Here is a 14,935-nt window from a genome sequence, read left to right on the forward strand (position 1 = left end):
ATACGCCTGTGAAAGATTTCACCAGTTTGTGGCAGGACAAGCAATCAGTGTAGAGACTGACCATAAGCCCTTGATTGCATTGTTCCAAAAGCCACTAAATAGCTGTCCGCTTAGAATACAAAGAGTGATGATCAGGCTGCAACGCTATACACTGAATGTTGCGTACACACTGGGTAAGCTGATGTATACAGCAGACATGTTGTCCAGAGCTGTAGACCCAAGTGAGCCCGCAAACACCACAATGGATGACAAAATGAACGCCTACGGGGACATGATCACAAGTGCACTGCCCATAGCAGATGCAAAAATGGAGCTCATAAAGAATGAGACAAACAAAGATGAAACAATGAGACGACTGGGAAAAAGCATCTTGGATGGATGGCCCAACATGAAGCAAGACTGCTCACCTGATATAGCAGAGTACTGGAACTGCAGGGCAGAACTATCAGTGGTCAAAGACATCATCTACAAAGGAAGTAAAATAGTTATCCCAAAGAGTCTGAGAAGAGAGATGCTAAAAAAGATCCATGGAGGACATCTGGGAATTGAAAAGTGTAAGAAAAGAGCATGAGAGGTGATGTACTGGCCACGAATCAACCAAGATGTGACAAATGAGGTGTCAAACTGCACAATATGCCTGAAATATCGAGCAAGCAATCCGGTAGAACCACTAAAGCCACACCCAGCACCAGACAGACCTTACCAGAAGGTAGGCGCTGACCTATTCGTATGTCAAGGGAAGGACTATCTTGTAGTCACAGACTATTACTCCCTGTATCCAGAGGTTTGTAGACTACACACCACCACTGCAGATGCTGTGATAACATGTATGAAAGCCATATTCTCCAGACATGGCGTGGCAAGCGAGGTCTTCACAGACAACGGACCTCAGTTTTACAATGCAAGTTTCCGACACTTTGCCAAAGAGTGGGACTTTGTCCACACAACGTCAAGTCCTCACTTTCCACAGTCCAATGGACTACTGGAAAAATCGGTCCAGACAGTGAAAAGACTGATGTACAAGGCAAAAGACAGTGGAACTGACTTCTACCAGAGCATGCTTGTATACCGCACAATGCCGCTCGAGTGTGGTATGTCACCAGCCCAACTCCTGATGGGACGTCGGCTAAGGTCAAACCTACCCATCCCGGAGAACCTCCTGAAAACAAAAGAGGGGGAGAAAGTGAGGAAGTTCAAAGAACAACAGAAAGAAAAGCAAAAGTACTACTATGACAGAGGAACACAAAACCTACCTGAACTCCACACTGGTGACCAAGTAAGGTTCAAAGACAAAACAAACACATGGACTCAGAAGGGAACTGTCCTGAGTGAAGTTCAACCAAGATCATACACCATTCAGACAGATGAGGGTGCTGTTCTGAGAAGAAATCGTCGAGATCTTCTCATGGGACCAGCCACAGCAGGTCAAGAGACTGATACTGTTGAACAACCTGATCACACAGCTGAGAACACATCATCTGAGGCAACAACTCAGCTTCAAGGACAATCAATCAGAAAATCCTCAAGACACATGAAGCCTCCTGAGAGACTCATTGAGCAAATTTAAGGACTATTGTTATAGAAGGAAGTAATGTTATCTTATTCTTTCTTCAAGTTCTAGTGTATTGACATATTTCATGTGAACACACAAAGCAAGGTTAAAAAACCTTGATCATGATAATGATAATGTAAGTTCATTAAGTGTTACAGTTAAAATGCAGATTAATACAAAGAAAACATGTTGTTAGTTAAAAGTAAAATACTTTTGTTTTAAGGAAAGGAGATGTAATGATATCAGCAAATAGTGATGTTATTTGCCTGTTCGATTATGATGCCTTAATAGCATGTTTGCAGGTATTGATTACTTATGCCTGACCAGCAGAGGTCATGTGACCGAGAGAAGCAAAGCAGTTGGTTTAGTTTCAGTTTCGTTCCAGATGCATCACTAGCATAATGGTGTCTCCTGAATGCTGTATAAAGAGTTGAACAGACTTTAGATTAAAACTCATTGGCCTAGAAATTCAGTTGACTTAGCGCCGCTTTTGAGGCGCTAGAGGGACTAGCGCCAGAGTTATGGCCAGTTTAAAAATTCCCTGGGGCCCTAAATCGGCATTGCACCGGTAGCGCTGCGCCGGCACCGATGACGTCATCGGTGTGCGCAGCGTCCCGGTTGCCGTGGTAACCCGCCCGAACTCCGAAATTGATTTGCGGCCGCCTCGCCCGTGGCAGCCGCAAGCAACGTTCTGGCAGAGGTGCCTTACTCCAGTTTGCGCCGGCGCATTAAAGGCCCCGCGGCGGCCGACCACTTTCCCGCCAGCCGCCTGCCTGCAGCTCCCTCCCCGGACTTCTCCCCCCCCCCCCCCCCCCCCCGGAACAGATGCAAGCCCGGCACTTGTCCGAGGTGCCGGGCTCATTTTTAAGCTGATTTGCGCGGGCCGCGGCCGGGTGCAGGCAGCTCCTCCTTAACGGGAGGAGGAGGCCTGCACGTCCCCAGCCTGCCGCACTGCATCGGGTGCCGCAGCGCCGGAATTGCGGTGCGAAACGGCAGTTAGCGCCGATGTACCGCCGCAAAGACCCTTCAGTAGCGCCGGCAGCCGTTTGGGCGCGGCGCCACTGAATTTTTGGCGCGCGCAGGGGACTTAGCGCCGGCACTAACTTCCGGTGCTAAAGCCCTGGCTAAGCCAAAACCCAATTTCTAGGCCGTTCTCTTTCATAAATGTCTCATCATTGAACCCACAAAGAAATCAATACAGTTGATACCAGGACTGAAAGGGGGAGACCAGAATTGGTGCCATAAATATTAGATTGTCGCTGATAAATCCAACAGGCAATTCAGGAGAAGCTTTACCCAGACAGGGGTGAGAATGTGGATCTCACTACCACAAGGCCTGGTTGAGGCGAATAGCGTAGATGCATTGATGGGGACGCCAGATAAACACATGAGGGAGAAAGGAATAGAGGGATATGGTGATAGGGTGAGATGAAGAGGGATGGGAGGAGGTGTAAGATCTTAATGATTCTCAGAGTCCTTGGACAAGACGCCAATAGGCTGCCGCCAGTACGTTAGAGCAATAGATCAAGATTTATTGAGCTTGCAGCGTAATCAATACTTAACAAAAGGCGATAGTTTTAACGAGTAGCTCACAGCTCTTGGTCTCTGGAACCTCTCGGACACAGGTGACGTCATCTTAAGTCTGCTACTTTGTTCTTGCAGTAAGTTTGTGCAAAGTTGTTCTTGAGTATCGAGGTTTTAACCCTTTTCTTATCAACAGTTGATTTGGCCAGTGTCCATATATGGCCTTTAACAAAATCACCTTTTTTAATTGGTTCTAATGATCAAAATACCATTGTCACTCAGACTAAGGTAGCATCCCGCCTTTCCAGTATTTTTCCGCCAACCTTATCCCGCTGTCGTGTTATCTTGTTTATAGTTTTTCACCCCGTTGGAATTTACCAAAACTCTTTCATTTCCTGCCTCCCTGTTACAAGGCCTTTATACCAAGGGCCCCTATCAGTGCTGTTTCACTAGTCTTGAGGTATCCAGACGATCTCACTTTAATCCACCAGATTATCTCCATGATCTCTCGCATTTTATGTCCTTATATTAATGATTTTTTAAGTATTTTTGCAATTAGTTTTGTTCAGCAAATTCTAATTTCTAGTTAGCATCAGGGGGTTCAGGGGGTGAGGAAGGGGGTTCCGTTGAGGGGAAGGGGTTCAGGGGGTGCGGAAGGTGTTCAGGGGGTGGGGAAGGGGGTTCGGGGGGGGAAGGAGTTCAGGGGTGGGGAAGGGGTTCAGGGGTGGGGAGGGAGGAAGGGGTTCAGCGGGTGGGGAAGGGGTTCAGGGGCGGGAAAGGGGTTTCAGGGGTGGAGAAGGGGTTTCAGGGGGTGGGGAAGGGGTTTCAGGGGTGAGGAAGGGGTTCCGGGGATCTGGAAAGGGTTCAGGGGTGGGGAAGGGGTTCAGGGGTGGGGAAGGGGTTCGGGGGTGGGGAAGGGGTTCAGGGGTGGGGAAGGGAAGGGGTTCAGGGGTGGGGAAGAGGGTTCAGGGTGGTGGGGAAGGGGTTCAGTGGTGGGGGAGGGGGTTCAGGGGGTGGAGAAGGGGTTCAGGGGGTGGGGTAGGGGTTCAGGGGGTGGGGAAGGGGGATCACGGGGTGGGGAAGGGGTTCAGGGGGTGGGGAAGGGGGTTCAGGGGGTGGGGAAGGGGGTTCAGGGGGTAGGGAAGGGGTTCAGGGGTGGGGAAGGGGGTTCAGGGGGTGGGGAAGGGGTTCAGGGGTGGGGAAGGGGTTCAGGAAGTGGGGAAGGGGTTCAGAGGGTGAGGAAGGGGTTCAGGTGGTGGGGAAGGGGGTTCAGGGGGTGAGGAAGTTGTTAAGGTGGTGGGGAAGGGGGTTCATGAGGTGGGGAAGGGGGTTCAGGGGGTGGGGAAGGGGGTTCAGGGGGTGAGGAAGTGGTTCGTTGGTGGGGAAGGGGTTCAGGGGGTGGGGAAGGGGTTCAGGGGGTGCGGAAGGGGTTCAGGGGGTGGGGAAGGGGTTCAGGGGGTGAGGAAGTGGTTCGTGGGTGGGGAAGGGGTTCAGGGGGTGGGGAAGGGGTTCAGGAAGTGGGGAAGGGGTTCAGGGGTGAGGAAGGGGTTCAGGTGGTGGGGAAGGGGGTTCAGGGGGTGAGGAAGGTGTTAAGGTGGTGGGGAAGGGGTTCAGGGGGCGAGGAAGTGGTTCGTGGGTGGGGAAGGGGTTCAGGGGGTGGGGAAAGGGTTCAGGGGTGAGGGAGGGGTTCAGGGGGGTGGGGAAGGGGTTCAGAGGTGGGGATGGGGTTCAGGGGGTGGGGAAGGGAGTTCATGGGGTGGGGAAGAGGGTTCAGGGGGTGGGGAAGGGGGTTCAGGGGGTGGGGAAGGGGGTTCAGGGGCAAGGAAGTGGTTTGTTGGTGGGGAAGGGGTTCTTGGGTGGGGAAGGTGTTCAGGGGGTGCGGAAGGGGTTCAGGGGGTGGGGTAGGGGTTCAGGGGGCGAGGAAGTGGTTCGTGGGTGGGGAAGGGGTTCAGGGGGTGGGGAAGGGGTTCAGGGGGTGGGGAAGGGGTTCAGGGGTGAGGAAGGGGTTCAGGAGGTGGGGAAGGGGTTCAGGGGGTGGGGAAGGGGTTCAGGGGTGAGGAAGGGGTTCAGGGGGTGGGGAAGGGGTTCAGAGGTGGGGATGGGGTTCAGGGGGTGGGGAAGGGATTCAGGGGGTGGGGAAGGGGTTCAGAGGTGGGGAAGGGGGTTCAGGGGGTGAGGAAGGGGTTCAGGGTGAGGAGAAGGGGGTTCAGGAGGTGGGAAAGGGGGTTCAGGGGTGGGGAAGGTGGTGCAGCGGGTGGCAAAGGGGGTTCAGGGGGTGGGGAAGGTGTTCAGGGGTGGGGAAGGGGTTCAGGATGGGAAGGGGTTTCAGGGGGTGGGGAAGGTGTTCAGGGGTGGGGAAGGGGTTCAGGGGGTGCGGAAGGGGTTCAGGGGGTAGGGAAGGGGTTCAGGGGTGGGGAAGGGGCTCAGGGGGTGAGGAAGGGGTTCAGGGGGTAGGGAAGGGGCTCAGGGGGTGGGAAAGGGGTTCAGGGGTGGGGAAGGGGGTTCAGGGGTTGGGGAAGGGTTCGGGAGTGGAGAAGGTGTTCAGTGGTAGGGAAATTGATCCATGGGGTGGGGAAATGGATTCAAGGGGTGGTGAAGTGGTTCAGGGGTTCAGTAATGTGGTTGACTCTGAACTGCACTCTGAAATGGCCGAGCAAGTCACTCAGTTGTAATCTTATTGTACAAAAAGATACAATAAGAATGAAATAAACGGACAGACCACCCGGCATCGACCTAGGCATCAGGTTAGGACACAACAAAGGCACACCCAGCCCAGTCGATCCTACAAAGTCCTCCTTATTAATATCTGGGGACTTGTGCTAAAATTGGGAGAGCTGTCCCACAGGCTAGTCAAGCAACAGCCTAACATAGTCACACTCACAGAATCATACCTTTCAGCCAACGTCCCAGATTCCTCCATCACCACACGGACTGCAGCGGTTCAAGAAGGCGGCTCACCACCACCTTCTCGAGGGCAATTAGGGATGGGCAATAAATGCCGGCCTTGCCAGCGACGCCCAGATCCCAGGAATGAATAAAAGAAAAATTAAAGCTATCCAGAGATAGTTCTCGTGGCCCTATTAAAAAAAACTGCCAGTTTTGCTCCAGAATCCTGGATGGAAGACTTGTGGTTGTGGGCGATCCCTCTCATTCATCTGGTACTTGCCACAGTGGCCTTTGAAACTTTCAGTTGGATGCCTGGCTCTTGAACACGCAGCGACTGGTGGTAGAGATATTATCGGCAGCAAAGGACATTTGTATCTAGCAAGGCTGTACTGGGCTTTATGGAGCTGTTTTGCCCACTACATCCTTGTTGCAGTTTGATCTAATTGTAGGTGATGTGCCTTGTCCTGTAATCTTGGTCTGGTGAAACACGACTGTCACCAAGTTTCCTCAGAATATGGGTTTCAGGGTGAGGCAGCAGGGCAGCATGTGATCTCAATAAAGGAGAGTGTCGTCAAATGCACATCCGTTATTTGCACTTTCCCAAGCATGTTGGTAATGACACTTTGAATCACATGAGCTCCTGTGAGGTTTAATTTATTTTTTCAAGACAGCAACTTCTGTGAGCAGGACTCAGTGAGTTGCAGGCCTTAATGGCAGATTTCTATCATCTTCTATGTCGTGTGGACAGGGAATGCCTTAGGCTTCACTGCCTTGTTTTGTTTAAGATTGTATTTGGTTCTCACTTGTCTGAGATTACGGCATGAAGGTTCCATCTGGACATCGCTGCAGGAGTTATTCAGGATGCAGGATCCTTGGCCCAGATGTTTCACCAACAACCTTGCTTCTGTCATAAGGTCTTGAGTGGGGCCATTGTTTTGTTGTATTCATTCACGGGATGTGGGCATCACTGGCAAGGCCCGCATTAATTGCCCTTGAGTGGCTTGCTGGGCCATTAAGAGTCAACCACATTGCTGAGGGTCTGGACTCACATACAGGCCAGACCGGGTAAGGGCAGCAGATTTCCTTCCCGAAAGGACATTAGTGAACAGGCTGAGTTTTTACGACAATCCGGTAGTTCCATGGTCACTATTACTGATTCTAGCTTTTTATTCCAGATTTCTTTACTTAGCTGCCGAGGTGGGATTTGAACTCTTGTCCCCTGTGTTATTAGTCCAGGCCGACAGGATTACTGGTCCAGTAACATTACCAGTATAATACCGTTACCATTAGCTGACAATCTCCAAATGTTCAGCTCCATTCACATCTCCTAAGATATTGTTGTATCCTATACCAGCCCACAGCAGGAGCTCGACAACATCCAGGCCTGGGCTGACAAGTGGCTGCTAACAGTCAAGCTTATCAATACCAAGCAATGACCAACTCCACTGAGAAAGGACCAGCTACCTCCTGATATTCAACGGTACAGCCATTGCCAAGTTCGCATCCTGGGAGTTCCCATTGCCCAGAAGCTGAACTGGACCTACATATCAACAACGTGGCTACAAGAGCAGGGCAGATGCCGGGTGCTCTGTGATGAGTGACTCATAGCCTGACTCCTCAAAGCCTCTCCACCTTCTACAAGGCCCAAGTCAGGTGGGATTTCAAAATGTTCCCTCTGATATAAACTGCAGCACCTGCAGAATGTGTTTAATCTCCGTGAGTCTTTGTCCCACCGAGCTGTCACAGCCCCTTTATTCTGATGGTGAGAGATCGTTGGGATCGATGTTGTCTTTATGCAGTCTGGTTACATCTGCGTTGGTAAAGGTGCCTATCACAAAATATACCGTGCTAATAAATATTGCGACTGAATAATTGTTTCCCATGAGATTTCGTGAACAGATGATCAGTAAAATGCAGTTATGGTAGTTTTCAAAGTTTAAGAAAGTATCGACAAATGTTTAAGCAGAAGCTGAAATTGAAAATTGTAAAGTTGGTTGAAACGTATAATTTATTTGACCCAGGCTCGACAGACCGAAATGTGTTTTAATTTGTATTATTCTGTGTTATATTTAAAATATTTCCATGCAAACTGATTGATGTGTGTCTACATTGTCCAAGTAAAATCTATGTTGATGTACTAGTGACATTTTTAAACAAGCAATTTGTGATCTGATTAATTGTCATTGAGCAGTTTATTTAACGCTAATATATTTTAGTCTCTAGCCAGTTATAGATAACGGTCGAGGGCACAAAATTGTGCTTTGTAAGTCTGAGGCAGTGTTAAAGCGATGAGACGGTTGTGTAATACAACGGCAGGAAATGATATACCGTCCGAATAAATTCTGAAAGATCAGTGCAACTTAAGGGCCTCCGATGTCATTTTAAACTAAAGTGAAATGTGAGCGATTTAGGTCGAGCATTTGATCACTGCCTTAAGTTCACTAAATACAACCAAATAAAGTCAGCAATGGGCGTCAGTGGCCAAGCCCGGGGTCCCGGAACACCACTCCCCAAATACAGACAGTGCTGAGTAAACGGAGGGTGGAAACATAAGAGCCCAGAAGAATCGGATGTCACTGGTGTGGTGTATGTAACCTGTTCCACCTTAAGAGAACTACCTTAAGAGATGTACTACTTTCTCTTGGCTGCTGTATACTGTAATACCGGTGGTGACCACACCGGTATATAAACGTTGTGTAGGGATTTGCTGGGCAGTTCAGCCCTGACCTCCGAATAGTAAAGACCTGTTAAAAGTTATTCTTGTGGTCTGTGTCCAGTGATTTATAATAAGCATAACTGGGACACACAGACTTAACAGTGGCGACGAGTCCGATCTTACCCTGCGGCAGTTTTACATCCAAGGCAGCTTCGTCCTCAGAACGGGCGTCGAGAAGAGGCATCCGCCCTCATCATCCTGCTGAGCACCATCGCACGGGAGGCATCGAGAACCCGGGTTAAAAAGAAAAATTCTGACCACGAAGCCCTCCATCATCGACAGGCAGTGATCATCCCTTCTACCACGGTGGTGGGTAAGCCGATCAGTGACACGAGTAGAAAGTCGGCCGCGTTGGCTGTGGAGTGGGGGAGGGAAAATGGAGGAAAAAGGGCGGAGAACTCGACCACGGCCGGTGAAAAGGGCCGGGCTGCAATCGAGGCCGAGAGGCGCAGCGACTGGGGCAGCTTAAGGCACGAGAGCTGCGGAGAACTCAAACGCAGCCGGTGTAAAGGACCGGGCTGCATGCGGGGCTGAGAGGCGCAACAGCAGGGGAAGCGTGAATGCCCACGGGAACTGCGGGGGAGTAAAAGCAGCGTCGGGGAATTCAGAACCGCTGGGGAGGTGAGAACGGCAGCAGCACGGCAATCGCCATTGCAGCCAGCGGTGGAAGAAGGCAAACGCGGGAATCCGCCATTGTAGTCGGCGGGGGAAGAAGACTAGCGCGGGAAAGACCGCCAAGCGCGGGAAGCCGCCATTTTAGTAGGCGGGGGAAGAAGACAAGCGCGGGAAGCCGCCATTTTGAGAAAAAGAAAAATTTAAAAACTTGCAAGGATGCCTAAACATGGGAACATTAATACCTTTGATAGCAATATCGAAGATTGGACCACGTATGTAGAACGCATGGAAGTTTATTGTAAAGCAAATAAGGTACCAGATGATGAGAAAGCACTAACCTTATTAAGCTCAATGGGTGCGAAGACATACGGGCTATTGAAGCACCTTCTATCACCAGATAAACCGACGGATCAGACTTTCGCGAATATTGTTACTGTCCTGAAAAATCATTTAAACCCCACGCCGCTGATGATAGCAGAACGATTTAAATTTTACAGAAGAACGCAGCTGAAAGACGAAAGCAACGCTGAATTTTTAATTGAACTGCGTAAGCTATCAAAGTACTGTCAGTTTGGAACAGGACTAGCAGATGCGCTGAGAGATAAATTTGTGTGTGGATTGTTAAAAGAAGGAACACAAAAGCGACTGCTTGAGGAGAATGATCTTACGCTTGATAAAGCTGTCACTATTGCAGCATCGCACGAAGCCGCAGCGAGAGGCACTGCAGAAATGCAGCTACGGTCACCGGAACTCAGCACCAATCAAATGGTCTTGGGTACAGTAAAATGTTATCGTTGTGGAAAGACAACGCACGATCAGAACCAGTGCTGGTTCAAAAATCAGGAATGCAGAAAATGTGGCAGGCTTGGTCACATAGCTAAAGTATGCCGGTCAGGAAAGAAGACCAGCAACAAAAAGTCACCGCAGGAAAAGTACAGAAAGGTACACAAGGTGACAGAGAACAGTTCGAACGAACAGAAGTCAAATTCAGGCTCCAGCAGTAATGAACTGGGTAGTCTAAGAGTACACAATGTTGGTAATGAAGCAGACCTCCAAACAATCTGGGTCACACTTCAGATAGCAGGAGTCCAAGTGAAGATGGAATTGGACACTGGATCGGCATTGACGGTCATGAATAAGCAAGATTACAAAAGGTTATTCCCACATATTCCCCTACGGGATACGGAGATTGTATTGAAAACATACACGGGGCAAAGAGTATACCCCATCGGGAAGATAGAGGTAAAGGTGGTCCACAAGGGCAAAGAAAGCCGAGGAATGGGCTTATATGTGCGACCTGAGGGAGGTCCACCACTACTGGGATGGGAGTGGATTAGGAAAATAAATATGGACTGGCATTCCTTAAAAGCACTAACGGTAGATTCCGGTAAAAAAGATGTCAAACCTAAACGATTGTCCAGAATATTGGACGATGCTAAAGAGGTGTTCCAACAGGGACTGGGAACACTGAGAGGAATTACGGCAAACATCAAGGTTGAAGAACATGCAAACCCGAAATTTTTCAATGCCAGACCGGTACCTTATGCGATACGACCTGCTGTGGAAGCTGAGCTGGAAGGGCTAGAACATTCAGGAGTACTGTCTAAGGTAGACTGGAGTGAGTGGGCCACGCCCATTGTCCCCATCATGAAGCGTTCATCGAGCAACAAGCCGGGGGAACCGGGGAAGGTTTGCATCTGTGGAGATTTCAAGATCACTGTTAATCCGGTGCTTCACACGGTGCAGGATCCACTTCCGTGGATTGAGGATATCTTCGCTTCGTTGTCTGGCGGGAAACACTTCTCCAAGATAGACCTGGCGCAGGCGTACTTACAGATGGAAGTTGAGGAAGAGTCACGCCAGTATCTCACGATCAACATGCATAGAGGCTTGTACCGGTATAATAGACTGGTTTTTGGAGTGGCATCGGCTCCAGCAATTTGGCAGAGGGCCATGGAGCAGGTATTACAGGGAATTCCAGGCACACAATGTTACCTGGACGATATTCTGATTACAGGAGATGATGACGAGGAACACCTTGCAAATTTGGAACTGGTGCTCACCAGATTGAAAGAATATGGACTTCGAGTTAATCGCCAGAAATGTGAGTTCTTTCAGAAGCGGATCGCGTACTGTGGTCATGTCATTGACCAGGAGGGGCTTCATAAGTCTCCTGACAAGATCGAAGCTGTTGTGAAGGCTCCCGCTCCGGATAATGTAACCCAGTTGAGGTCGTTCCTAGGGTTGATTAACTATTACCATAAGTTTCTGCCAAATTTATCCACGGTGCTGCACCCGCTGAACACTCTTTTGCAGAAGGGAGTACCATGGAAGTGGAGCGAGGACTGTAAGAGGGCCTTTCGCAAAAGCAAGGCATTGATCACCTCAGAGGAAGTGTTGGCTCACTTCAACCCAACGCTGCCTATTCGTTTGGCTTGTGATGCTTCTCCATATGGTATTGGGGCAGTACTCTCACACAAGTTGCCAAATGGCCTGGAGAGGCCAGTTGCGTTCGCATCCAGATCATTGACCTCCGCTGAGCGCAACTATGCTCAGATAGATAGGGAGGCTCTCAGCCTTGTGTGGGGAGTAAAGAAGTTTAATCATTACCTGCAGGGCCAAAAGTTTACGCTTCTGACAGACCACCAGCCGTTGGTATCCATTTTTAACCCTAAGAAGGGTGTTTCGGTGATGACAGCACAGAGACTCCAGAGATGGTCCCTTTTCCTAGGGGCACATCAATATCAGATCGAATTCAAAGGTACAAAGCAGCATGGTAATGCTGATGGGCTGTCGCGCCTGCCACTACCTACAGAGGAGGAGGCACCGACGGTTGACCCTGTTGAGTTATTTCACTCGACCAAACTCGAATGTTTACCAGTCACCAATGCAAGTATTGAAAGAGAAACCAGGAACGACCCGACACTGTCCCGGGTCTACGAAGTGACAGTGAAGGGATGGCCAGCACATGGTGATCCACTGTTACCGGCATTCTCAGCAAGACGAGAACAGCTATCCGTCTGTCAAGGACCATTGATGTATGGAACAAGGGTGATTATTCCTCCTAAGTTAAGAGAGAGAGTTCTAAAGGAACTGCATGAAGGTCATCTGGGGGGAGTCAAGATGAAAAGCCTTGCTAGGGCTTATGTGTGGTGGCCGGGTATCGACCAACAGATAGAGGATCTGACGAAAAGCTGCTTAGGGTGCCAAAAAGTACAAAATGCACCTCCGATTGCACCGCTGCATCCATGGGAATGGCCTTCAACCCCATGGCAACATGTACATATTGACTTTGCTGGTCCATTCATGGACTCCATGTTTTTAATTGCGGTGGACGCACATTCTAAATGGCCAGAAGTGATTAAGATGACTACCACTTCCTCGGAAAAGACGATCGCGGTGCTAAGAACGATATTTGCAAGAAATGGATTGCCAGAACAAATATGTTCAGACAACGGACCGCAGTTCGTTTCAGAAGAATTCCAGAAATTCATGAAGAAGAATGTGGTGAAACATTATACCTCTGCCCCATATCATCCGGCTACAAACGGGTTGGCCGAGAGATTTGTACAAACGTTCAAAAAAGCAATAAAGGCCATGAGCGAAGATCAGATTCCACTACAACACAAGGTGGACAAATTCCTACTGGCATATCGAAACGCCACTCATGCAGTGACAAACCAAAGTCCTGCCATGATGTTCTATAACAGGAGGTTGTGGTCCAGGTTGGACTTGTTAAAACCAAATGTGCGGAGGGAAGTTGAAAACAAACAGTTCCAGCATATAAATAACAAGACCACTCGGAGTTTTGAAATAGGACAACCAGTGTTAGCCCGGGACTATAAAAACGAGAAATGGCAATCTGGAACAATTCGGGCCAGACAAGGACCCCTGATGTACACGGTAGATATTGGTGAAAATGTAATACGGCGTCATGCTGACCAACTGGTAGAATCGAGAACAAGGGTCGAACCCAGGGTTACCACAGAGACAACCGTGGAAGAAGTTAGTGAACCTGAAGCATCTACCTCAGAAGTGAATGTACCTGAGGATGATGTCCAATCCATAAGAGATCAACGAGATGAGTCACCCCAGCAACGAGAATCAGAGACCCCTGAAAGGCGTTATCCAACTTGAATCAGGAGGCCTCCTCAGAGACTGAATCTTTGAACTGTTTTGCATGAAGTTGTATATATATATATCTATATGTTATTATGTTATGTTAAATGGGGATATAACTGTTAAGCTAAAAAGGGAGGATTGTGGTGTATGTAACCTGTTCCACCTTAAGAGAACTACCTTAAGAGATGTACTACTTTCTCTTGGCTGCTGTATACTGTAATACCGGTGGTGACCACACCGGTATATAAACGTTGTGTAAGGATTTGCTGGGCAGTTCAGCCCTGACCTCCGAATAGTAAAGACCTGTTAAAAGTTATTCTTGTTGTCTGTGTCCAGTGATTTATAATAAGCATAACTGGGACACACAGACTTAACAACTGGCACAAAAGCGACGCTGGAACCCGAGCTTGGAAATACCCGACAGGACGGTGAGTTTTCGTGTCAAAGAAACACTGAACAAAACTCAAAGTAACAGCGACTGTTTCACTCGGGTCCAACTGGCGTCACCTCACTCCGAGTAACACTATTGGCGGGGAGTTTGAGGAAATGACTATCGTCTTATGAATTACATATAAATATATATTATAAAGTATGATGAATAATCGTTAATCACTGTGTTATTTCCTACAACAGAACTCTGGTCTTTTTCATCAATTTCCTCAAAGTAATCGTGCAAAGTAAGTAGTGAGAGGGAGAGCGCTCTGCAAATGATTGGATACAAGCTACAACAACTTGGATTTATATAGCGCCTTTAACAAAGCAAAACAATCCATGGTGGAAAATGATACAAGAGCTTCCCTCCTCCTTATGTCCTGATAATTGAACCCTTTCAGCCTCGGTACCATTCTGGTGAATTTGTGCTGCGCCCCCTCCAAGGCCAATATATCCTACCTGAGGTGCGGGGCCCAGAACTGAACACAGTATCTAAATGGGGTCTAACCAGAGCTTAATATAAATGTAACACAACTTCCACCCTGTGTATTCCTGCCCCTTCAGATAAAGGCCAACATTCCATTAGCCTGTTAAGTTATTTGTTGTACCGGTCCACTCGCTGTTAGTGATTTCTGTACTTGGTTCCTGTTGAGTCTGTGTGTCCCAGTTATGTTTAGGATTAATCACTGGACACAGACAACAAGAATAACGTTTAACAGGTCTTTACTATTCGGAGGTCAGGGCTGAACTGCCCAGCAAATCCTTACACAACACTTATATACCGGTGTGGTCACCACCGGTATTACAGTATACAGCAGCCAAGAGAAAGTAGTACATTTCTTAAAGTAGTTCTCTTAAGGTGGAACAGGTTACATACACCATAATCCTCCCTTTTTAGCTTAACAGTTGTATCCCCATTTAACATAACATAATAACATATATACAACTTCATGCAAAACAGTTCAAAGATTCAGTCTCTGAGGAGGCCTCCTGATTCGAGTTGGATAACGCCTTTCAGGGGTCTCTGATTCTCGTTGTTGGGGTGACTCATCGAGTTGGTCTCTTATGGATTGGACATCATCGTCAGG

This window comes from Somniosus microcephalus, chromosome 12, assembly GCF_052327205.1.
Source record: "Somniosus microcephalus isolate GS21.2 chromosome 12, FLI_Smic_1.0, whole genome shotgun sequence".
Lineage (NCBI taxonomy): Eukaryota > Metazoa > Chordata > Chondrichthyes > Squaliformes > Somniosidae > Somniosus > Somniosus microcephalus.